We start from the raw sequence: 24,316 nt of genomic DNA, 5'->3' as shown, positions 1-24,316 counted from the left end.
TAAACAAACAGCCGGCTTCAAAGGCAGCCTGGAAGTTTTCCTCTTTGGAGAAATTAATTAAACATAAAATAAGTGTTTAAATACAAAGTTCAGTGCAGCAAGGATTATTGCATCGTGTGGCTGCATCTATCTGTCAACCTTGCTAACTGTTCTGCTGCCTGTCAGAGGCAGGGTTACTGAATTGGAAGGTTCTCAGCATCTTGCTCATTCAAAAACAAAGACGTTTGGAAAGTATTAACGGAGGCATTCTTTGCTTCGTAAATTTTATTGTCAGCCGGAGATACACTTTCCTTATTCCAAAGTTCTAAAAGTCTTCAGTGGAAATATTTAGGGGGCACTGTGGGAAAAGGGAGAAGAAAAAAAATTAAAGCATGTGGCTACAATACAGGAATGAGTGGTAAATTCACAGCAGGAGAAAGCTCTCCTCTCTACCTTGCCCCGTTCTAGCGCCACTCCACAGGCTTTTCTAGTCCAGGTTTTGATCTTGGAGGCCACATTCACTCAAGTTGCAAAACAATATTTTTCTCATCCATTGATTCCAATAAAAGACTCTGGACTCCCTTGGGAGGTTCACCCATGCTTCTGGAAAGTGCCACCTCATGCACCTAGAGGACCTACACCAAGGACCCACACCCATGCTTCGAAGAGTCCCTTAGTGACATTTCCAAGGGAAGACAACATTTGCAAGGTTACTAATTCAGAGTTCCTCTTAGATTAAAGCGGAAACTTGGTTCCTGGCAGAGCCAAATTGATTCTGCAGAATTAGCTTATAGGCTGTACTTGGAAAATACTCATCCTGTATCACTTTTCTTAGAGATAAGACATTTCCCTTTCCCCCAAGGTGCCAGGATCTCTAAGTTGACACAGTTCTGCACAAATCACTCTGGTGGTGTAACTTAGAGTGTCCCAATCCCCTTTGGACCCTGGCCTCTGTAACTGGGCCATCACTCACTTAGTTTCACCTTATCTTGAAATAAATGTAACCAGAAGGGACTTGTTCAGCTCGCCACCTCTTGAGTGATGTGAATTATTTATACGGTCTTCATACGCATTCGTTAAGCCGCACACAGCCAAGTGGAGAGGAGCTGTTTGTCTCTTGTTCAGCCAGAAGGGTAAGACCGCAAGGTCGGGGTGAGTAGCAAGAACATCTGGAAGATTTTCCCTGGCTTGGTCTTGAAGAATAGGGATCACCTGGGGCTGTCGTCTGTGTCAGGCTCCTGCAAAGTAGAACTTCACAGAGAGCAACTGAAGCTCCTGGTCTGCCAGGAAGGGGCGGAAGACCCAGGCCCCAGCCCATAACCGTCTCCTCCACAGCAATGAGCTTTGCAACACAGGCTCTGAAATGCAGTCCTCACTGGGCCCCTAAAAAAACATACAGCTAACAAAAGGAGGTGCAGGAAAGGCTGTGGCTCCCTGGGGTTTTCTGCAAAGAAAATCAGTCTGGGATGATCCCTAAGACACAGGCATGTTCTGGTTAATTGGACACTCTGGTTAATAAAGACTTACCACATGGTACTGAGAAAAGAGGGAGATTGGGAGTTAAAAGTGCTGGGTTTGAGCCTCTCTGGGCTGCATTTCTCATATGAACATAATGTTGTCCACCTCACACAACTGGCACGAACAAGAAATGAAATAATCGATGCAAAAGTGCTTTCTGAGCTCTGAGATGCTACATAATTGTCAGCGATACGTTCGCATCCTTGAGTGACAAATTTCAAACAATAAAACTTAGGGACTATCTTCTTTTCCCAAGCTCTTGCTGGAGCATGTTCATTTTCCCATGGAAATTTAGAAGGTACTACCCCAGCCCCTGAGTCTCTCATGGAGAGCAGTCTTTAGGGTCATGTAAACTTCCGGCATATTTGAAATCTATTTGGGATTTTGGTTTAACAAGATCTTCCCCTGTTTGGCAAGGGACCCTGAAATATTCAACCTGGAAGAGAAGCTGTAATAATTGTCTAGTTCAGGTGATTCAAACTGTATCCCCCAATGGAATCTCTTTTGGGGTCATGGAGTGGGCTGGGGGAAGCCCAGGAGTCTGGGGCTCTTACCTTAACTCACCTGTTAACATGAGAAAGACCTTCTGACCAAAGATTGCAAAGTAAAACAACCTAGAGAAGCTTCAAGGAATTCTGCATTAGCTGGAAGGAAACTAAGGGAACTAAGAGAAAAAGAACTTGCAAATTGATCATCAGTGAATTAGAATACAGGCCTCCGTACTTCCTCTCCAGGGCTCAGCCCAGTGCTGTGAGCTTTCTCTTGCAGCTTTTCTATCTCCCCTGTCAGATGGCCCAGGGAGAACAGGCACCTGCTCTGTGGATGAGAAGCGTGGCCTGGAGACATTGCCCAAGAAGGGATGTTTGTTTCCTGGGGATGGAATAAGATGAGTTCTCCCAGATCTTATACCTGCTGTGAGATGCTTCTGGATCAATGAATATTTGGAATATTGTCATCTTCATTTGAGAGGGCATCTGGGACATTTGAGTCTGTCCCATACAGAATTTCCCTTTGCTATGTCAGAATCCTTGCTACCCTGAGCTCACCTGCCCCACCCCCACCTGGTATTCCATGACATTCTCTCAAAGGCAACAGAAAGACCACAAGATATTCTAGGCAATCCATTGGTATGATCAAATATTTTGGAGATCTATTGGCATTTGCTTCCTGGCCACTGCGGGGTAATATTCTCTACAGAAAACATTGACTGTCTCCAAGAGCCAAGCCCATGATCTAATGAATAAGGTTGGCCAGCAGGAACTGAGAATTCCGAAAGGAGACATCACCCTTGCTGGGACTGTAGCCTTCCAAGACCCACTCTTTCTATTTTTTGAAAGCCCCAGGTCCAACTTTCTATGCAACAACTCTGGCATTTCAAATGCGATCTGTGTAAAATGCCTTAGGAACTCCATGCAGTTAAAAAGAAACTCGCCAGAGACTCACATCCTACCCACAAACCACTGGTTTGCCACTTATTTTGATTTTACAGTTTAAAGTCACAGCACTCTTAGTAGCTTATGTTTTATTCTCACTTCCAGATAAGGGAACCAGCTTGTCCCAGTCTGTCCAGAACTTTCCCAGTTTTAGCGTTGCAAGTCTTGTGTTCTGGGAAACCCCCAGTCTCCGGCAAACCAAGGCAGCTGGTCACCCTACTGCCTTAGAAAGTTCAGCATGCCCTGGTGGTTGCTCCTGAAACGTGACGATGACTCACCTGTTCAGGTATGAGATCTCCTGCAGAATCAGACCGAATCTGCATTTAAACCCTCTCTTCCTGATACTTACCACCTGTCTGAGACCTTGCAGGTGCTCCTCAACCTGTCGGAGGATCAATTGCCTCATCTGCAAAATAAGAATATGAATGCATCTACCTCCCAGGTTGTTGAGATTATACGAGACAGTAAACCTGAAGTGCCAGCCCAAAAGATAGATATTATTCCTAGGTGAGTGTTAATGGTAGAAGAATGTTGGTCCCGACGCTTGCCAACTTTTCCTCTGCCGATCTGAAATCTCAGACAGTCCAGGCTGTGCCTGCCATCTCCTCTTTGGCCCTTTTGCTCTGCCCTTTGAGGCTTGGAGGCTGGACTGTCTGTGATACTGTGTTAAGGGAGGAGGACTCACCTGCCCGTGGGCCCCTCTGAAGGGCTTTGCTCAACAGAAGGAATGTGGCTCCACGCCTCTGCTTTGCAGTTGGAGATACTGCAACCTGTTCTCTTCAGGCACTAGAACAAACCTAGGAGCTGATCCAAGAGAAAGAAGTTCTGCTCATACCGTCTTCTCTGCTCCCCCAAAACTTTGAGGAGACGGAGCCTGGTCAGCAGGTTCAGCTAACAGCAGGTGTTGCGTCTCCTTCTGTCAAAGTAAATTGAAGTTACAGGAAATTTCTCCCATGGCTTTCAATAGATTTGCCATAAATACTCCACCTTAGAAGACTGTGTTACAAACCCTGGGCAAAGCCAACCCAGGAACTTTCATGGATTTAACAAGAAAAGAAAGAGTAGTGTTTTTGTTTGTGTGTGTTTCCCGGCAAACGCCAAGTCTGCCAAATCTTGGCTTCAAGTTGACCAAAAATTGTTCTTAAAAATGTTCTGTGATCCGTTTCTGAGCCCCCTAAAGTTACTAATTAAAAAAGGAAAAATGTCACACAGACCTACTAAATTTCTAAGGTATTATTTGGAGTTGTTGAATCCATATCATAGGGCTTTCAAACTCAGTGTTGAATAAATTTCAAATTTCCCAGGAGACAGAAATGGCTCCAAAGAGATTTTCCCCAGGGCCCCGAGATCTGTAAATCGAGATAATTCTACGCATTGCTGCCCGAGTATGGAAATTACCAACAAAAGAAATTAAGAGCAGGAACCCCGTGATTAGACTAATGCATTGATCAAGTCGTTCTTCTCAGTCTCACTGCCAGCACAGCACATAAATAACATGTGGGCAATTACCATGAGTAAATTATATGTGTTTTATAACCTTCCGTGAACGTTTTTCCCTTAAAAAACAACAACAACAATAACAAAACAAAGCAAAACAAAAAATATTCCTCAGGGGAATTGAGTATCAAAGAAAAGAGTAAAATATATTTTTAAATTTTTCTATGCATGGGAGAACAGAACTGGGTGAGGTGGGACCCTCTTGGTAGCAGAGGCTGGGCTGGAGTTTGGTTTCCTACATAGATCTCAGGTGAATCTCCCTCCAATGCTGCCCTCTCCTGCATGGAATTCTCCCTTCGCATCACAATTGTCTTGTTGTCTACCATCTCTGTCTTTCTCTCCCTTTCCATCTTCTTCCTCTGTGTCTTGGTCTCACTTTATCTGACCCTTTTCTGAGGACTGGTAGGATCTGAGAAGGGAATAAGACCTTTCCAGTCTTGGTTCTGGTCAATAGTCAATGGATCAATGTGGGGTGGGGAGTGAGGTCACTACTTGCATTTTTCAGGCCCTAATCCCCGCTCAAACACTGCTATTGCAGGAAGGAACTTCCTGATAGACTGGTGATGCAGACAGCCCAGGGCAAGGACTCACAAACTGAGCGACCCTGCCCTCTGGTTGGTCAACATGGCCCCTGCCCCCATGCACCAATCCATATCAGATTCCCAAAAAGGCCACTTTGCTGGGCTCTCACTCTGCACTGGCTGCATGGGTCACCAGCAGTCTGGATGCCCTTCTTCCTCAAGGTGGCTGGTCCAGGCTGCAGCCTGCTGCCCCTGCCTGCACCACAGCCTCATGCACATGTGCGCTTCATCTGTCCCCAGTTCTTCCGCAACAGCCATGTGCGTCTCTGCTCTGAAAGCTCGCTGCCTAGCAGTGGGAGACAGACAAGCACACCATGCCACACAACAGCAAGTGCATGGGGTGCCTGTGAACTAAGGGAGCCTTTAATCTGACCTCTTAGAATCTGGGGAGGTTATTTGGGGGCGGTGGTATTCAAGCTGAGTTTTGAAGGTTGAGTATGAGTATTCTAGTATCTCCTCCAAAAACAAAACAAAACCAAGAGAAACAGAGAATGGAGGAAAGGGACACTTAAGGCAGAAAGTGCATCAAATCTGCTCTTCCTGTGACTTTACCAGCCCACGGGACCTGCCTGCACTCTGCGCTTCCCAAACCCCTGACTGCGGCTCCCCTCACTGGTTGGGTTCCTTGCAGTATTGGGCAAGGCTGGCAAGCCACTGCCTAATAATAGGGAGAAGCAGAGCTGTCCCAACAAAACCAAGGTGGGCTTAGTGCCAAAATAAACCAACGTTTCTTACTCCACACACAAAGTTTTCCACCTTTGTCTCCAAACTTTAAACTTCCAAAATATTTGACCCATTTTGGCAAAGTGTAGTCACTATTAAACATTCAGAGGCTACTCCATCGATGGGATATGTTTCTCAGCCACATAGCTCTACTCTAGAGCTTTTCCCTTGATCCCTGGCAACTCCCTTGAGAGTGTGGGCTTCAGACCTAGTTATATCAGGGTTCACACACTGGCTTGGCCACTCCCTGTGTATAGGATTGTGGCAAGTTAGTTACACCTACTGAGCTTTTATTTCTTCCTCTATGAAAAAGTATGACATGCAGTGCTATTTGCAATGGCCAAGACATCAAACCAATCTAGTGCCCACCAACAGGTGAATGAATAAAGAAAATGTGACTCCCCACCCCAAACAAACACACACACACAGAGAGAATGGAATATTACTCAGCCATAAAACAGGAGGAAATTCTGCCATTTGCAAAAACACGTATGAACCTGGAAGACATTACAAAATGTCTAATTGAATTGTCCAACTGAAATAAGCCAGACAAAGACAAATACTACCTGATCTCACTTACATGTAGATGCTAAAAAAGTTGAATTCATAGAAGCAGAGAGTAGAATTTTTATTGCTAGGGGTGAGGAGGGCAGGAAGGGGAATGAGATGTTGATCAATGATAAGAGGAATAAATTCTGGGGATCGAATATGCACCGTGTTCACTGCAGCTAAGAATAATGCATTGTATACTTGAAATTTACTAAGAGAGTAGATCCTAAATACTTTCACCACACACACAAAAAGGTAATTATGCAAGGTGAAGGATGTGTTAACTAAGTGAGTTGTGGTGATTGTCTCATGATATATTCATATATCATATCCTCATGTTATGCACCTTGAATATATATAATTGTATTTGTCAATTACACCTCAATAAGGCTGGAAAAATAAAGATAAAATGAATAAAATAAAAAGGTGTGACTCTAGCCAATGTATCTGTCACTGTCATAATCAAGTTCAATCACGTCAGTCAAGCACCAGCCCCATTCCTTGCCCTTAGCGGACAAGGACTCATCCAGGCATTGGATCCCCTTAACTCTTCTTTAACCCTCATGCAAATTATCTATTTACCCCGTTTGCTCTGAGACTAGAATAGTGAAGTAAGCTTGTGGGCAATGGTCATGGAGCTCCCAGGTCTTCATGCTGAGCTCACTGAGCTCCACCTGCCTTGCAGTGCACCATCTCCTCTTTCTTCTCTGTAGACACAGGAGCTGGCCACAGGCGATGCACACAGTATACATTTTATGGTATTTATTCCTTTTGGAGCATCTTTTGAAGTCCTCAGTCTCAGGAGAAGGAATTTTCCTTTGCAACTTGGATTTTGTGTTTGCTCCAGGTTACAGGAGGCCAAGGGAAGACACTCTTCCTTCCATCTTTAGCATCTCCACGTGTATCTGTTTGCTAGCCCAGTGCCTCTCCCCTTCCCTTAGCTGGACCTTTTCTGCCTTCCTGGGTAGGCTTCTGAGCTAAACCTTCCCATCTCTCTCTGTGCATTCTGGCTGGCTGCACCAAAATATAAAAATCTTGATTTAAGTATTTTTGTATTCAAGGAGCATACGCAAGTGTTCATTTGAAGGTTCAGTGGCATTTTGAAATGAGAACATCATATATAAAGATGTCAGAGATGGCGCCTCCCACAGTGAGGTTGAAAGAGAGAGAGGAAAAAATGAATTGAAGAGTTCCTGGGATCCAAGAAATTTTAACATCTCATTATTTAGATTACCCTACATATAATTTTCCAATATTTGGTATTACAGACTTCTGAAGGTATTGGTTAAAATTACTCCATGCCTGACATCAATTTAGTCTTATTCATTATCTAGCTAAAATAAAACCTTACAAATAGATGATTAGAGTAAGTAAGCATTTTTCTGATAAATGCAAATTCTCTACCATTTCCAAAGGAGCGTTCACAGCAGACAGGAATAGAAGGGCCAGGGGGTAATGGCCCCTTGGCATTCCAGCATCCTAGCATGGACCAATGTGGATTCGAGAAGGCCCATAACGCCTGCAGGATCTGATTGTGTTTGGAATGCACCCAGTTTTTCCCAGCAGTCTGCTGCCTCCCTGACAGGGCAGATGATCCAGACTCCACTCACCCTAATGATGGGGATTGTGGTGTGTTCGTCTTACATACTCACTGCTTGATTGTTACTCCCAGCCCCTTGTGAGCTAGCGAAGCATAGGATCAATGTGTCCCTGTCATCACAGAATGAGCACAAACAGATGCGTCTCGGCATCCGATCTGAGTACTCACACAGGGGCTCCCTCCCCAGCCACAAAAGATGTCCAACCTCCTATCCACTTTCTTGGAACTCCTGAGACCACAGCTTGACTAGGTCTCAAACTCAACACCAATGGCCTGTGTCTCCAAATCACAGCTACCCCAACTCACAAATCCATACCTGGCACCTGCCTACAGAGCAGGTTACAGAAAACATCTGCAGGGGGCAATCCCTTTGGGGGTGGTGTGGTTGAACAGGAGGAATCCGTCACTCCCATCCAGACTTCGTGGGTGGTGTCAGACTTGCTCTAACCACGGTGGACCTACATGGAGAGCAGTAGGTGGGTGGACATATGCTGTTGTCACTTGGACAAGTTGGAGAGGCCTTTCCCTACACACAAATAATTTCAGCTCCTGGAGTCTTCAAAGTGTCTGAATTTCTATCCTGAGTTACTCTTTGGGTTGAGGCCTTTTTTTGAAAAGCCCCTTATGCCATGTCCACAAGTGTCATCCAGCTCATCACTCCTGTCTATGCCCTGCAAGTTTGGACTCCCACAGGACCTGGACTCTTACCCCACTGTCTGATTTCTCCCCCTACCATGAACAGGAGAGTGTCCTGTTACCGTTCTGACCAAGGGCGTGGTGCTCAGGGCTTCCACCTAGGGTTGATATTCAGCCAAAATGCACCAGTGCAGCCAGATCTATGGTTAAAATATTGAAAATATTGTCATCTTGGTTGGCAAAATGCCCCTTCCCCATGTCCCCAGAGGGTTGGTTGTTCACCACTCAGGCCAGCCCAGCTCTATTCTTGAATCTCCTACAGCCCACCAATGAAAGGGTCAATATTCCAGGAACTGGCTCCCATTCCACTTGTGTAATACAGACTGTCAAACATTTTGGATAATTTGTGTCAATGGGAGTGCATTCATCATCTTATTCTGTTTCCCGCTGTCTTTGCTGAGCACTGTGCCTTCACATCCGTGCCTGTTGTCATGGGTTCACATAGTCTGTGACTTCTGATGGCTGGATGATCCCCCCAAGGTGGGCATCTGCCAGATGACAGTCCTCCATCCCTGCCCCAGAGATGGGCATCCAGGCTGCTTCAATTCTGTACCACCATAGGCAAGGCTGCTGTGAATACCCTAGCTCAGGGCCCTATGTGGAGCAGTGTGAGAATTTCTTGGGAATGTGTACTAAGGAACAAAATTGCCTGCTCCAGGGATGCAGATTCTCATGTTGACTCCCCTCTGCCAGATTGTTCTCCAGATACCTACATCAGTCTATACTCCCACTGACTCCGTGTGAGAGCTCCTAGACCCCCAACAGCCTATTAAAGCTTAGCACTGTCAAAGACATTGGAATAAGAGTAATTCCATCTTGAATAAAAGCTGGGCAAAATGAGGCTGAGACCTACTGGGCTGCATTCCCAGATGGTTAAGGCATTCTAAGTCACAGAATGAGACAGGAGGTCAGCACAAAATACAGGTTATAAAGACCTTGCTGATAAAACAGGTTGCAGTAAAGAAGCTGGCTAAAACCCACCGAAACCAAAATGGCAAGGAGAGTGACCTCTGGTCGTCCTCACTGCTACACTCCCACCAGCGCCATGACAGTTTACAAATGCCATGGCAACGCAGGAAGTTACCCTCTATGGTCTAAAAAGGGGAGACATGAACAATCCATCCCTTATTTAGTGTAATGTCAATAAATAACTATAAAAATGGGCAACCAGCTACCCTTGGGGCTGTTCTGTCTATGGAGTAGCCATTGTTTTATTCCTCTACTTTCTGAATAAACTTGCTTTCACTTTGCTCTATGGACTCACCCTGAATTCTTTCTTATGTGAGATCCAAGAACCCCCTCTTGGTGTCTGGATCTGGACCCCTTTCTTGTAACAGCACCATCCACATGCCTCATATTTTGCCAATCTAATGATACAAATAGGGCACCTCCACATTTTTTTTTTGAGGAGTTTTGCCCTTGTTGCCCAGGCTGGAGTGCAATGGTCCAGTTTTGGCTCACTGCAACCTCTGCTTCCTGGGTTCAAGCAATTCTCCTGCCTCAGCCTCCCGAGTAGCTGGGATTACAGGCATGCACCACCAGGCCTGGCTAATTTTGTATTTTTAGTAGAGATGGGGTTTCTCCATGTTGAGGCTGGTCTCGAACTCCTGACCTCAGGTGATCCACCCACTTCGGCCTCCCAAAGTGCTGGGACTACAGGCGTAAGTGCCAGGCCCGGCCTACCTCCTCATTGTTTTAATTTAATTTAATGTCTCATTATTTGTGGATTTGAGCATCTCTTTATTTTTTAGTGAACATTTTGAATTTCTTCTTTTATTTCATGCACTTTGTCTCTTTTCTATTTGGGTTATTTCTTGGCTCTTTGTTGGCTGATGTTCTTGATATTACCTAAATACAATCCCTTGGTAGTCAAAGACATTGCAAATGTCTTTTCCCAGTCTGTCATATTTTTGTCCATGGTGTCCTTAATTGAAGATGAATTGGTTTATCGTTGCTGTCGTCTCACCCCTCTGATTGACCCTAGAATGCACCTCTGATGACTCACCTGTGCAATGGGGGAAACAAGAGCACCTACTTCACGTGGCAGTTTTGAGGATTACTTGAGACAGTGCATGGAGCTCAGTGGCAGAGTTCAGCAAGCACAGTGCTCTGCAGCCCCCATGGGCTCAACAGGGTCTGTAGCTGTTGGTTTTTCACTGGAGCTTGGGGATCCTTTGTGACAACTGAAGAGATCTTCCACGGGAAGCAGGAGCTGTCAGATGCCACATCAGTCTGTCACATTCTCTCTCTCTCTAACCAGATCCACCAGTGGTCCTGTTCAATGTGGAAGTCCCAGGTGGTGGTAACTACAGGGTATGTTCACACCACTTTAGCCATGCTTCCCACAGGTTTTCTGAGAACCTGTCTGAAAAGCACACATTCTCTGATGGCCTTTCATACGTATTGTGAGCTGCTCAGACTAGAACTTACGATTCTGCCAGGTGTTTTGCAAAGTTTCAAACTCATCCAAAAAGACCTTGGTGTGTGGGTGTCTCCTTTATCTGTCTCTACCAATCAGGTGAGCACTGGGGCTTGTTCTATAGGAGGAATGACTCCAAAAGACTGACTGAGTGGTATTTCTTTGAGTAGCATTAAAGTGATTCAGAATTGCACACACTTCATCTCTCCCCCAGCAGACACAGACTTGAAAATTAGAGACAAAAATTTCTGGCGAAATGTATTGTGGCTGTTATAAGAGGAAAGAGGCCATTGTGAGATACGTAAGCTATTTTTGTTTGTTTGTTTGTTTGTTTGTTTGTTTGTTTTGAGACAGAGTCTCACTCTGTCACCCAGGCTGGAGTGCAGTGGCACGATCTCCACTTACTGCAACCTCCGCCTCCCAGGCTCAAGTGATTCTCCTGCCTCAGCCTCCCACGTAGCTGGGATTACAGGCGCATGCCACCATGCCTGGCTAATTTTTGTATATTTAGTAGAGACCGGATTTTGCCATGTTGGCCCTGCTCATCTGAAACTCCTGACCTCAAGTGATTTGCCTGCCTTGGCCTCCCAAAGTGCTAGGATTACAGTCATGAGCCACCTCACCTGGCCTGTAAGCTATTTTAACAGAGCTGACTCAACTAGGGCAGCCGGAGGTCCCATGTAGAAGGGGGGATACTGAGCACCAAGCAGGACATGGCAGAGGAAGGACAGAGCAATCAGGCCCTGACCTGATTCTACCCAAGGTCAGTCTCACAAGGTGAATTCCAACCTGCTTTTCTGCAGCTCTAGAGTGAAAATCTTCATTCTCCAAGGCCTTCCTGCTGCTTCTCAGGGAACAGAGTGGTGGATGGAATGAAAGTGAAGTCACCCTATTCGCCTTCTTCATTCAAAGGATGGGGAAACTAAGACAGAAAAGGAAAGTGGCCTGTAATCCCAGCATTTTGGGAGGCTGAGGTGGGTGGATCCCTTGAGGTCAGGAATTCAAGACCATCCTGGCCAACACAGTGAAACTCCATCTCTACTAAAAATACAAAAATTAGCCAGATGTGGTGTCACGCACCTGTAATCCCAGCTACTTGGGAGGCTGAGGCAAGAGAATGGCTTGAATCTAGGAGACAGAGGTTGCAGTGAACCAAGATCCCACCACTGCACTCCAGCCCGGGTGACAGGCTCAAAAGAAAAAAAAAAAAAAAGAAAGAAAGAAAAGGAAAGGAAAGTGAACCCACTCCGTACAGCACAGCTACTCAGCAGTAGTCAGGAACAGAACCCAGGTGATTTTTTTTTCTTTTCCTTAAAGCAGCCTGTGTCTCAGAGGACCTATGTCTCAGAGGAGACCTTCTGGGACAAAATCTTCACTTCTCCACGGTTTAGGTTCCCAAGTGAGCTCCTAAGAATGCAGCTATGTGAAATTATCAATCAGGAAGTGACTCATTGTCAGGGAGTTTTGGAGAATATCCTCTATAATGGCCTCTCACTGAGTTGCATAATAGCAAATAACTGCATCTGTAGCTGCCTTTTCTTTGTGGGAGGAAGACACTGCCTTAAGCAATTTTTCATACATTATCTCACCTTGTGAAACAGAATGTAAATAGCAGGTTTGGAATTCAAGACCAATTCTGTTGAAAAATTAAGCTGGATCTCTTCCTAACACTACAGAGGAGTGAAATCTGGATAAACTAAAGGCTTAAGTGTCAAAATTACAACTTTAGAATTGCTATGAGTCATCTGTTGCTGAGTGACAAAATAACCCAACACTGAATGGCTTACAACAATGTGCCTCTTTATCTCCATGGGTCAGGAATCCAGTGTGGCTTAGCAGGGTCCTTTGGGGTTTCTCTTCCAGGCTGCAATAGACGTATTGGCTGGAGCTTCAGTTATCTCAAGGCTCAAGTGGGGAAAGATCCACTTCCAGGCTCATGTGATTGCAGCAAAAATCAGTTCTCTACAGGCTGTTGGACTAAGGGCTTCCGTTTCTCAATGGCTATTGGCCTTTCTCAGTTTCTTGTCTCATGGACCTGTCCAATATGGTAGCCGTCTTTGTCAAAGTGTGCAAGCTGGAAGGGCATTAGAGTCTACTAGCAAGCTGTAAGTCACACTCATTTGTAATCTAATCATGGAGTGGCCTGCCATCATCTTGGCTATACCCCATCCATGAAAAGCAAGTCACTAGGCTCAGCCTACACTTGATATGAAGGGATTCACAACCACGTGAGTACCAGGAGACAGAGATCACTGGGTGGCACCTTGGAAGTCTGCCTACCACAGGACTGTACAACTATAGAGGAAAAAGGAGAACTTCTACTCAACTGAAGACACTATAGACAGTTTACAGGCAGTGACAGATTTGGAGAAGTTTATGATGTCAAAAACTGATAAAGAATGCCTACAAATCAATAAGAAGTTGTCAAACAATTCCAGAAGGAAAGAGATGTACAAAGGCTGTAAATAGGCCATTTAGAGCAGAGATTCAAAAAACTAATTGATAAGCACATATAGAGATGTTCACATTTATTAGCAATTAGAAAAAAAATGCCATTAAAACGAGATAGCGCTTCATTCTTTTCAGATTGGCAAGACAGTTGGATAATGCCACATGTTGGCAAGGATATGGACTCCCCACACTGCTGGTGGGAATGTAGACTGGAGCTGCCAGCCACCCGGGAGCATCTGGCACAACCTAGTCAAATTTAATATATGCACATGCAGTGACCCTGCAATTCTGCTCATGGACATATATCCCAAAGAAATCCTTGCACCTGTTTGAAAAGACTCTTTCTGCAGCATTGTCTGTAGGGATGGAGAATTGGAGACAGCCAACTGGAAGAATGGATGGACATTAGAGAGAACTGTGTACAACCAGAAGCAGCAGATTTTACATTTAGAGAGCAACAATATAAGCATGTGTGAAATCATGGTGAAGGGGCAGATTTCATGTTTGCAGAACAATGTGGGTACATGTGAAAGTCACTGTGTTTCATGAAACAAGAAAGATACAGGACCAAGTAAATAACATAATATCCTTTACGTAAATTAAAAATGGATGCAAACAAAACAAAAATGTACATTTAACACAACTGCATGTTTTCCTATAGGAATAGGAGTAGCATGAGAGGATAAAGTGGGATCAATATATAAAACAAGAAAGGGACCATGTAACAAACAGTGGTAATCAGATTCTAATGACTGAGAGTATGAGAGCTTAACCTTCTGTTCCTGCTGGGGAAAAAAGTACTCAAGCAAAACATTTCTGCCAAACTCTTCAGTCCATTTGTGGAGTGTGCTACTCTGGAGGCAGGCACCCTATCTTGTTTGTGTTAATTGGGATGTTGCACCAGTTCATCTGATCACAGTACTTTTTTTTTTTTTACATAAGACCTACTTATAATATAATTTATGCTCTTTGTCATATACCTTTGAAAATAGAGTTTACGATGTATGCATTCATTTTTGTTACTGCAAAAAAATCCTGTGTGTGTTCATGCTTGTGTGAGTGTGAGCATATGTGAGCCATAAGATAGTGACGATCCTTCTTAGGACTCAATGATTCCGTGGGTAGCTGTATTTCTCCGAACTACTCAAAGGGTTAATTTCACTAGACACGAACTCTCATGGCTTAAAACTATCTTCTTAAGACACTGCAATATTTCTCTTATTTTTATCTTTCCCCAGTTTTGCAAATAGCATCTCCCAGTGATCAAGACTGGCCAGTAAATAATTAAATTTCTGGTAGAACTCACAAAAGGAAGGTGTGAGGTCTGATGTATAGGAAAACACACGCACATATGCCATCCAGTTTCCTAAAGAGATTCCAGCTTCAAATATTATCAGCACCTGGCAGGATGAGACTATTTTATGTAAATGGATTCATTATTATTAATTTCTGCCGGTGCTGAACGATTTATGAACTGCTTTTCGAATGTAGAAAAGTGGTTCATGAATCAGAAGGAAAAATGTTCCCCAAAACCGGCATCGATAAATAACGACTTTTATTCACGGATCCCGCCCATGGTGTCTTTTATCTTCAGGAAGGATGGAATGAAAATTACAAAATCACTGTGGGAGTGGGGGTTGGGAACCAAAAAGCAGGCAAGGGTGGAAGAATTGGAGAGGAGGTTCCTGAAACAGTCCACTGGGCTGCAGAGTGTGACTGGCTGAGAGTCCCCTCCTGGGGACTTCTCCTTCTGGGGCAGCTCCTCCTCTCTCTTATGTTATTCTCATATAAACACCTGCTGGAAGACAGCTTCTGATTTTACCAGTTGCAAATGAGGTCCAGCAGGTATCTAATCTTTTTATTTTCTATTATTTTTTTAGAGACAGGGTCTCACTCTGTCACCCAGGCTGGAGTACAGTGGCACAATTACAGCTCACTGCAGCCCCAAACTCTTGGGCTCAAGGGATCCTCCCACCTCAGCCTCCCTAGTAGCTGCGACCACAGGAGCACGCCACCACACCTGGCTAATACTTCCTATTTTCGTAGAGATGAGGTCTTGCTATGTTGCCCAGGCTGGTCTCAAACCCCTAGCCTCAATTGATCCTCCTGCCTTGACCTCCCAAAGTGCTGGGATTATAAGGACGGGCCACTGCTCCCAGTCTAATCTTTTTAAAAGTCTTCATTTTCCAAACTTACAGTTTATTTTCTTGTCCCAAGATGGGTCACAGCTAGAGGCCATTCAATGTTGAGTGGCAGCCAAAAGTGCCAACTCCAGGTCTTTTGTCCAGAAAGATTCTTCTAGAACTGCTGACCTGCGAGGTAAGGACAGAGATTTAGGGACTATTCAATAGGTACTATTGAGCTCACATTTCTAGAATCCAAAGGCACTGGCAATAGGGGCCCTTTGGTTCCAGATTCACAATATTATTTCCAGGTTCTGCCAATTAGAAAAGACTTTAAATCCTGCTGGACCACTGCCTTCAATTTCAGGTTTGATAACCTCCAAAGCAGACAAATCCCTGTGATGGGCAAGGCATTCCCAACATTGGCAAAAAAAGAGGCTTCCAGACTGTTCCTAGAGTTCTGAGACCTTGCCAAATGGTTTCACCTGGAGAAAGATATCCAAGGAAGCACTCCCCTCCATTGCCTCCAGGTGGGACTACAGCCAGCAAATCCACCCAGAGCATTGGAAGGCCATTGGCTATCTGCAATCCTTTCCAGAGAAGCAATAGATTCAGCTACAAATAACTGGAGACTGAAGCTGCAGGGGGAATCACTACTGTTGGGTTAATGAAAATAATCTATTCCCAATTGAAGAGGGTGGAGGCCAGGCATGGAAACACAATGGTTGAAGAAGTAGGCTAGTCTACCTGCCAGCTTACTCAATCAGCTTTTGTCCAGAAATAAACATAAAATGGGAACCAATGAATAGGCAGTCTCTTCTGGGTCCCATTTCTTCTGTGTCTCCTTGGGTGGTCATCTCGTGGTCTGTGATTTTAGTGCATTAAAATGTTCATTTTTAATACAACTACTTAATCCAGTATTCAACTGCAGAAACAATGATCTGTTTCAACAATGAAAAACAAATGGGAGAACCAGTTGTCAAATCCCCTGAAGACACATATGACCATTTCCAAAGGGATGTTTTACATACTGAGTTAGCTTTAATCCCTAGAGCAGATGTGTCCTCACAGTCATAGTTGGTTTTCTATGTTAAACAAACTCTTACCTCTTAAGCCTATTGTGAAGAAACCAGAAAAGTTTTTAAAAAGCAAATAAATGACTAGATAGCTTTATTTTGTTTTGTTTTACAATGGACTTAATCTGTGCACCATTTCTGGACAGCATATAAACACCACTCTTCTTATTTAAGGGAAGAAAAATTGAGATATAAAGAAGACAATTATCCTACAAAAACATGACAGCAAATTGGAACTGAGTCAAAAAGATTGCTTTCTGTTTCTGAATCTTCCTCCCAGAAGTGTATCCATTCAGTTATTGAGCACCTTCCATCTGCCAACACTGTGCGGGGCCACAGGGATACAGCCGTCAACAAGCCCCATAAGGACTCTCCCTTTCTCAAAGGGTTTATATTCCAGAGGGAAGAGACGATGATATTAAAATGCAATAATTCAATGAAAGTGGGTCATGGACAGTTGGTCATTTTTCTAGAAAATTATATGGATAGGGAAGGTGTCTTTGAGGAGCAAAGGCCAAAAGACAAGATGGTTGCAGCAATGTGAAAGGCTGGAAGAAGATTCCAAATAGAGGGGCAGTGATGAGCACTGTTCCTTTGACGGAAAGGGCCAACCCTGGGTGTGGCAAGAAGAGTAGAGAGAGGTGAGCTTAGAAAAGCAAGCTGAACCAACACATGTGGAACCAACAGTCTCTGGTAAGGAGTTTGAATTTCATTCTAAATGCCATGAGTAACTGGGAAGGTTAATTTCAATTACTTTATTACCATGGAACTTCATTGAAGAAAACACCAAAAAAATGCAAAGAAACATATTTTCTCAATGTATTGGCAAATCCAGTCCTGGAGGAGAAAAGAGTGGATTGGCTGTCATTAGGAACTGAGTAAATCACCCACAGCTTTTAAATGCCTCCTTGGGTCTGGTTGCTCCAACATAAGCCAAACCTCTTTGCTACTCAAGACACTAAAGGTCCAACTTTGAAGAAGTAGGGGGTTGAAAGAAAAGGCATTTAGGAATTAAATATATGCTTCAATCAGTTGAACTTTTATACAGATTGACTGCAGTGAAAAATTAGAGCTTCATGTAATCCAATAGAGTAAAATCAAATGCTCCAAATAAATAAATAGTTGTCTTTTTTTATTAGCTTTCCATCACTCCTGGATCCATTTGTACATTGCCGTATGTCACCTCTCTCTTAGTTTGCAATGTTGCCTCTGAAAACTCTTCTGTTTATTTGAGCTTAGCAATCAGGCTTAAAGGTACCAATATATATTGTTCTAAAGTGTATATTTTTTCTGTCTACCAAAGACATAGTGACTACTCCTTTTATGGGAAACCAGTTATTAATCCAGTGAGTCTACATGAATCAATATCTTTGCGAAATGACACCATGTTCATGTTATTTTATGTTATGTTGATGGTTAGCTAATTTTGGAATGGAGACATTTCTTCTAGAAATAGACATAGTATAATTTAGTGGTGAAAACGTCAATCACCATAGGTTGTATGTCTTTGTCTTGGCAGAAGAGGGCAGATTTATTGAAAGAAATGCAGCTTTATATTCCTTGGCACACTCTGACCCAAAACATCCATTTTGCTTATAATTTTGTTTGGCAAAATGACATCAGCTGCAATCACTAATAGAGAGACAATGCCAGAAGTCATTGTTCTGGGGTTCTGATTCCACAGTCTTGCTGCAGGGTGATACACTAACCACTTTAATGTGGCACTGACATCATGGTGCTTTTCTCTGCTGAGAGTAATCTACAAAGGAAAATTTGCATAATACCAAACAAATGTGTAAAATTTAGCCTCCCAAAACACATTTCGGTATGACTACTTTTTCCTCATCTCTAGCAGCCCATAAGGTAGTCTTGCAGTTTATGGATTCTTCATCTACCCCAAAGATATCTTCTCTCTTAAGACCACTCTCTTTCTCCTGCCCCTCATCCCACTGGCATTGTGTAGTTCAAGACAAAAGGTACGGGAAGGAGGGACGAAAAAGAATCCACTGGACACAAGGGGGTGAGGGACAAGGAGACAAGAACATCTGGAGACTCAGACATTGTAGTAATTGCTGACAAAGGGAATTCATAGCACACCTGGATTCAGGGAGTCAGACCTCCTGCTGTCCTTGCTCTCCCACATTGACCTGGGCTGGCTTTGGCTACCAGCTCATCAGCAAACATCACATCATGCAAGCACAGATTTGCATAATACTGCCCTGCTGGGGTAAGAAATATTGATGGGCCACATTTAAGCACTATTTCTTATAAAAGGTGAAAGCCTTTTGTATGTCTTACCTCATTTATCCTAACATAGTCCTGTGAATTAATCACTGCTGTAATACCCATTTGACAGAGGAGGAAGCTGAGGTACAAGGAAGGAAGTGCCTTGCCCAAGGTCATAAAGCTAGCAAGGGTGAGGGAGATGTAGACAATGCTGGATGGAGTTTAAGTCCAGCTCACATGCTTCTCAGAGTTAGAAGGAAACTGGCAGCCCCTGTCATAAGCCGCAGTGGCCCTCAGACAATTCTCCTGACCCTGCCACCCAAGCACGTGTCAGGGCTTAATTGTTCTTAAGCAAGGGGACCTGCAAGAGTTTCCATCTCTTCCTGGAATTAGGCCCTTTCTTGGGACTCTCTGCTTTCATGGGGCTTTATTCATGCCACTCCAGAAGAGCACAGCAGAATTTTGTTGTAAGGAAACTTGAAGGATGGGTGGGGTTTCGTGGCTGCCAAAGGCACAGAGATGAAGATCCAAGATCCTGTCCGAGAATTCTGAGGGGTCTCGGGACACCCAGATTTTGCAGTGGGGAGGAAAAAGGCTTTTCACTTTCTGCCTAACAAAACACATATATATGTGTGTGTGTATATACATATGTGCATATATATATATGTATAGAGAGAGAGAGAGAGAGAAAGAGAAAGAGATGGAGTTTCACTTTTGTCACCCAGGCTGGAGTACAGTGGCACAATCTCGGCTAACTGCAACCTCCACCTCCCAGGTTCAAGCGATTGTCACACCTCAGCCTCCTAAGTATCTGGGATTACAGGCATGCGACCACCACATCCTGCTAATTTTTTGTATTTTTAGTAGAAACGGGGTTTCACCATGTTGGCCAGACTAGTCTCGAACTCCTGACCTCAGGCAGTCCACCAGCCTCGGACTCCCAAAGTACTGAGATTACAGGTATGAGCCACCATGCCCAGCACAAAACATATTTGAAATGAGGTTTGGACACATGTTGTCCTTCCCCTGAGCAAACATCTGTTCCTAGAGGCATGGCCCCACAGGGGCACTGAGAATGAGGACATATCAATCTTACCTCCAGACAGGAGTGCTAGCTCCAGGTCTTCCCAGTCCAGACTCCACCTCACCCACAGCCACTTTGTAAAGGTGCTAATAAGCTTTGGGGACTCCTGAAATTGGAGACAGTAATCTGGGAAGGGGAGACACCAAGAAGGCAGTCTCTTCCTGAGACCCCCAGAAAACAAGATGACCAAGTCAAAGGCCAGGTCTGGGTTTTAATCATCTGCTCTTCCTGCTTGGCGGTTCTGGGGTGAGACTCCCCAGAACAGTCTACACCATGTGCACACCAGTTCCTACTGTATGGAGCAGAGTGAAGGGTGGAGCCTGCAGGACGACTCGCTTCATCTTTACATCCAGGTGAAGTTAGGACCAGCTGCGTGCTCTGGTCCAGAGGGCGATTATGGATGTGTAGGAGAGAAGGACAGATAGAGGGTGGGGTTGGCAGCAGAGCAACCTGTGAGCTTCCTTTGACTCAGAGTGGGATGAGGTGGGAGCACCTCTGCGCTGACCATAACCTTCACTGCCACACATCTTTGCTGCTAACAAAGTTTGGTATAAATTCCATGGACTGACAGTGTCCATCCCCCAAAGAGATACTAAAAACAAATCTCACCTTCTAGAGGCAAAGCATTCATTGCTGACATTTAGTGATGGCGATATAGGGAGTTACAGGTGGTGGGATTAGCTCACAGAGAAATCCTGGGTGGGCTGGGGCCAGCCCCCATTCTCTCTTGTCCTATCTCTATCTGTAGGTCAGAACACCTTAATTCCAACTTGTCTGGGGTCCACAGTCCATATACTAGACCCAAGACAAAAATCAGAAATGAAATCCAGCTGCAAGGTCCCACCATCCCAAGAGCTCTCTTGCAAGCCTGGGTGTCTCTCGGAACTCCTGACCCCTTCCATAGATGCCATTCATTCCCTGGAGAAAGTGACATCCCGTAGGGCGGGGAGTCTAGAGTCTGGAGGCTGCCCCCACACAAGCACTGACAGAGCCTACTTTCCTTCACATCCCCCTGAAGCACTTAAAGATATCAATCACCCAAAGACATCTCTGATCTTGAGCACTGACCCCTTGACCCCCCAGCAGCTAGGATTTCTGACCTGAGCTCAGTGGCTTTCAGTTCCAGCAAGAAGAGTTTTTCCCTGGTCTCTCAAAGGCACTCCAAAAGCCAGAAGTGGTGGACTAGTATTTCTCAGGAGGCCCTGTCCTGTCCTGGCTCCTTGACCCCAGCCAAGGGCCTACTGGAAGGTAGGACAGAGAGAGACCTGCAGGTGCCCATTCTCCATACTTCCAGGACTTACTTCCTTTCTTTCCTATCTCTGGGTTCCTTTAATGAAATGTTCTCCATCCCAGGCAGGAAAACCATTTCCCTGAAAAATATAAAATCCATTGCTGAGCGCTGCAGCGAGAATTAACCTTGATTACCACAGTAATTTACTAATCAAAACTGGAGACCTGCTAATCAAGCTGGAATTGCCAGCTGCTTGATTTTTATAGTAACATAACCAAAATCGAACATTTGGTAAACAAGGGGTGTGGGTGTGATGGGGAGACTGGGACAAGGTGAGGGAGGGGCAGGGCTGTCCCAGGGCTGGAAGGAGGCTGACATGTGCTCTGTTGACTGGGCAGCAGGAACAGCAGAAACAGACAGAAATGCAGAAACTTCTTCTGAATGGGACAGCCCATTGGATCTCATACAGAGTGAGTATTGAGGCAAAACCAGGTTTTTCACAGTCTGGCTTGTTTCAGATTTGGGCTCTCAGGCACTGGCTTCTTTGAGTAGTTTATTTGGGGGGCAATGGCAGCAAATGTCCATGGGGGAGCAAGGAAGTGAGACAGGGAAGAGAAGAAAGCCAGATGGGTTTGTGAGCAGGTTGCTGCTAGGGGTAACTGGAGCTCAGATCTGCTGAGACCCCTGGGGATGCAGTGCAGAATGGGACACAGAGTGGTCCCACCCAATGCGGGATGGATGCTCCTGGGGATGTTAACTCCCTAGCACTTCTGAGCTGCCTATCCTGCAGGGTTGGAGGAACTTGCAGTAGAAATTGGTCCACAGATGAGCCCTGTGAGTGCTGTGGAGATGTGGATGGCATCAACTGCCTCAAATTGTATTTGCTCCCCTGCACAGCTTGTCCTTGAACTTCACTCCCTTAGCAAACATCAGCCACTCTGAAATGTGCCTTTTTGAAGAAGAAGGCACCATACTCCCTCACACTTCGGTGCTTTCGTCCATGCTGTTCACTCTGACATAGATGAAGTCAGCTAAGGGGGATCTCCCCGGGCCGCATGACCTATGGTGTGCCCAGAGCACCTTTTGTTTCAGCCCCTAATAGCACCTGCCACTCTGTGCACTTCCATTTCTATTTCCCTCCCCTCCTGCTAGACTGAAAATAACAGGAGGGCTGGACTGTGCTTTTCTCTGCATTCCACCAGTCTAGAAGAATACTTGGCAAATGGGTTCTCAATAAATCTGTGCCAATCTGGTGACTGATGAATGAGCCTGGATCGAAGGCTACAGAAGAACGTCCCTGCCCAGGACCAAGGGACCTTGTAAACATGGGCCTTCCAAATGCCCTTTCTCGTGCATGACAACTTCACTCTCCAGCCAGGAGACAGGTAAGAAAGGAATAATTATATGCCCCACACACAAGATGAAACAGACCAGAGTTCAGCCTCAGCTATGAGGGACAGCCACTCTGTCAGCACCAGATTCTGAGTGGCCAAGCCTAGAACTGAACCCAGATGACCTGACTCAGAGCTGCTGGTGCTTCCTGAACCAGAGAGCAGTCTCATCTGTGCAAGGCTGCAGCCCAAGCGTCCTGGCTCTGTGGACCAGACCCACCTCTGAGTTCCCTTCCTGGCCCTAAGGTGCTGAGCAGCACAGCAGGTAAAGATGTGCATACCGGAGTTGGTCTTGATCCTCCTCTATCCCAGGCCCTCAGTGAGTATTTCACCATTAACAACAATAACAAGGGCACTCTGTGTTTAGCACCTCTCCCTGGAAGCAGTGCCTCCAGGCTGCTGTGCAGGGAAAGATGGGTTCAAGAGGCAATGCTGGTTGCTGGTGATGAGAAGGCCTGATTGGGGACTCAGCACCGCACAGGTAACGACAGCATAGGTTTAGACAAGGGGCGGTGGACACGGGGAAGGTCATAGAAAGTCAAAAAGAATAGGGGAAACGTGTTCATCTGTTTGCATCGCTATAAAGAAATGCCTGAGACTGGGTAATTTATAAAGAGAAGAGGCTTATTTGGCTCACGGTTCAGCAGGCTGTACAGAACCTGCATGGGGCTGACATTGGCTTCTGGAGACACCTCGGGAAGCTTCCAATCATGGCAGAGTAGGGAGGGGAGCCAGTGTGTCTCATGGGGAGAGTGGGAACAAGAGAGAGGGGAGGAGGTGCCAGGCTCTTTCAAACAAGCTCCCCTGTGAACTCGGAGTGAGAACTCCCTCATTATGGTGAGGATGGCACCCAGACACCCATCAGGGTTCTTCCCCCATGACTCAGACACCTCCCGATAGGCCCCACTTCCAACATGGGAGGCCACTTCTTTACATAAGATTTGGAGAGGACAAAAGTTCCAAATCGTATCAGGAAACAACCATGGCCCATCTCCCCAACCCCAGCCTGAGCTGGCCTGAGACTGCTTCTCAAGGAGGTCCAGAAGGCTCCTGGCCAGTGGGAGTAAAACAAAGCATGCAGGAGGGTAAGAGAATGGAGCCTCCCCCAGGCGCTGGCACAGAGCTGGGCCTGGAAGAGAGGCCAGGAAGAGGACTGGCTGGCCGTGAGGAGGCTGGGCTGGTGAGTGCAAGAGCAAGTGGGGAGGGTCTAAGAGGTCCAAGCAGTCCACATTACAGGAATATCCTCTGAGGTATTTCCACACGTCTCCCTGCCTGGAGTTCCCCCAGAGGTTGGGGAAGAAACCTTTGTGAGCAGTTGTTGGTCACCCACACGTGGTGCCATGGAGGTGCTGATTTGGAGATATTCACCCTCCAGCACCATGGACAAGGAGAGCAGGGGCTTCCAGGAATAAAAAGATGTCTTCTGCTTCTCAGGGTCCCCTCCAAAGTACCAAGAGGGTAGGAACCTGCAAGGAGACTTCAAGAGGCTGGGCCAGTATTCTGTCCCCACCTAGGGAAGAGGCAGCTGCCCATCCTACAGCCTGGGCTCTGAAATCATGATTTCAAGCAGTAGCAACAGGAAACAGGAGACTGCTCTTCCCCAGTGAACACATTTCAAAGGAGCTCAGTCATGAACATGGCCAGTAACAGCCAAGGAAAAGGGCCAGAGGCTGCTGTGGACGCAGAGACATTGCCATCACCAAGTGCATCCAGCTGACCACCCCCAGCCGCCTGCCTGC

At 45.5% G+C, this 24,316-nt stretch overlaps 1 long non-coding RNA gene across 4 annotated transcripts in view; it reads right to left on the bottom strand.

Annotated features, from left to right (window-relative positions):
• LOC134729557 (uncharacterized) overlaps positions 1-24,316 on the bottom strand; it is an 86,401-nt gene that overhangs the window by 14,403 nt on the left and 47,682 nt on the right. For all 4 annotated transcript variants that reach the window (XR_010110771.1, XR_010110768.1, XR_010110769.1 and 1 more), the window contains exons 2-4: positions 15,643-15,758; positions 953-13,069; positions 1-337 (exon numbers count right to left, since the gene is read on the bottom strand). The exon at positions 1-337 is cut by the window's left edge and continues 908 nt beyond it. This is a non-coding gene — a long non-coding RNA (uncharacterized LOC134729557). The remainder of the gene's footprint in view (positions 338-952; positions 13,070-15,642; positions 15,759-24,316) is intronic.

Source organism: Pan paniscus, chromosome 20 (assembly GCF_029289425.2).
Source record: "Pan paniscus chromosome 20, NHGRI_mPanPan1-v2.0_pri, whole genome shotgun sequence".
Classification (NCBI taxonomy): domain Eukaryota; kingdom Metazoa; phylum Chordata; class Mammalia; order Primates; family Hominidae; genus Pan; species Pan paniscus.
This window is presented reverse-complemented; position numbering and strand designations above follow the sequence as displayed.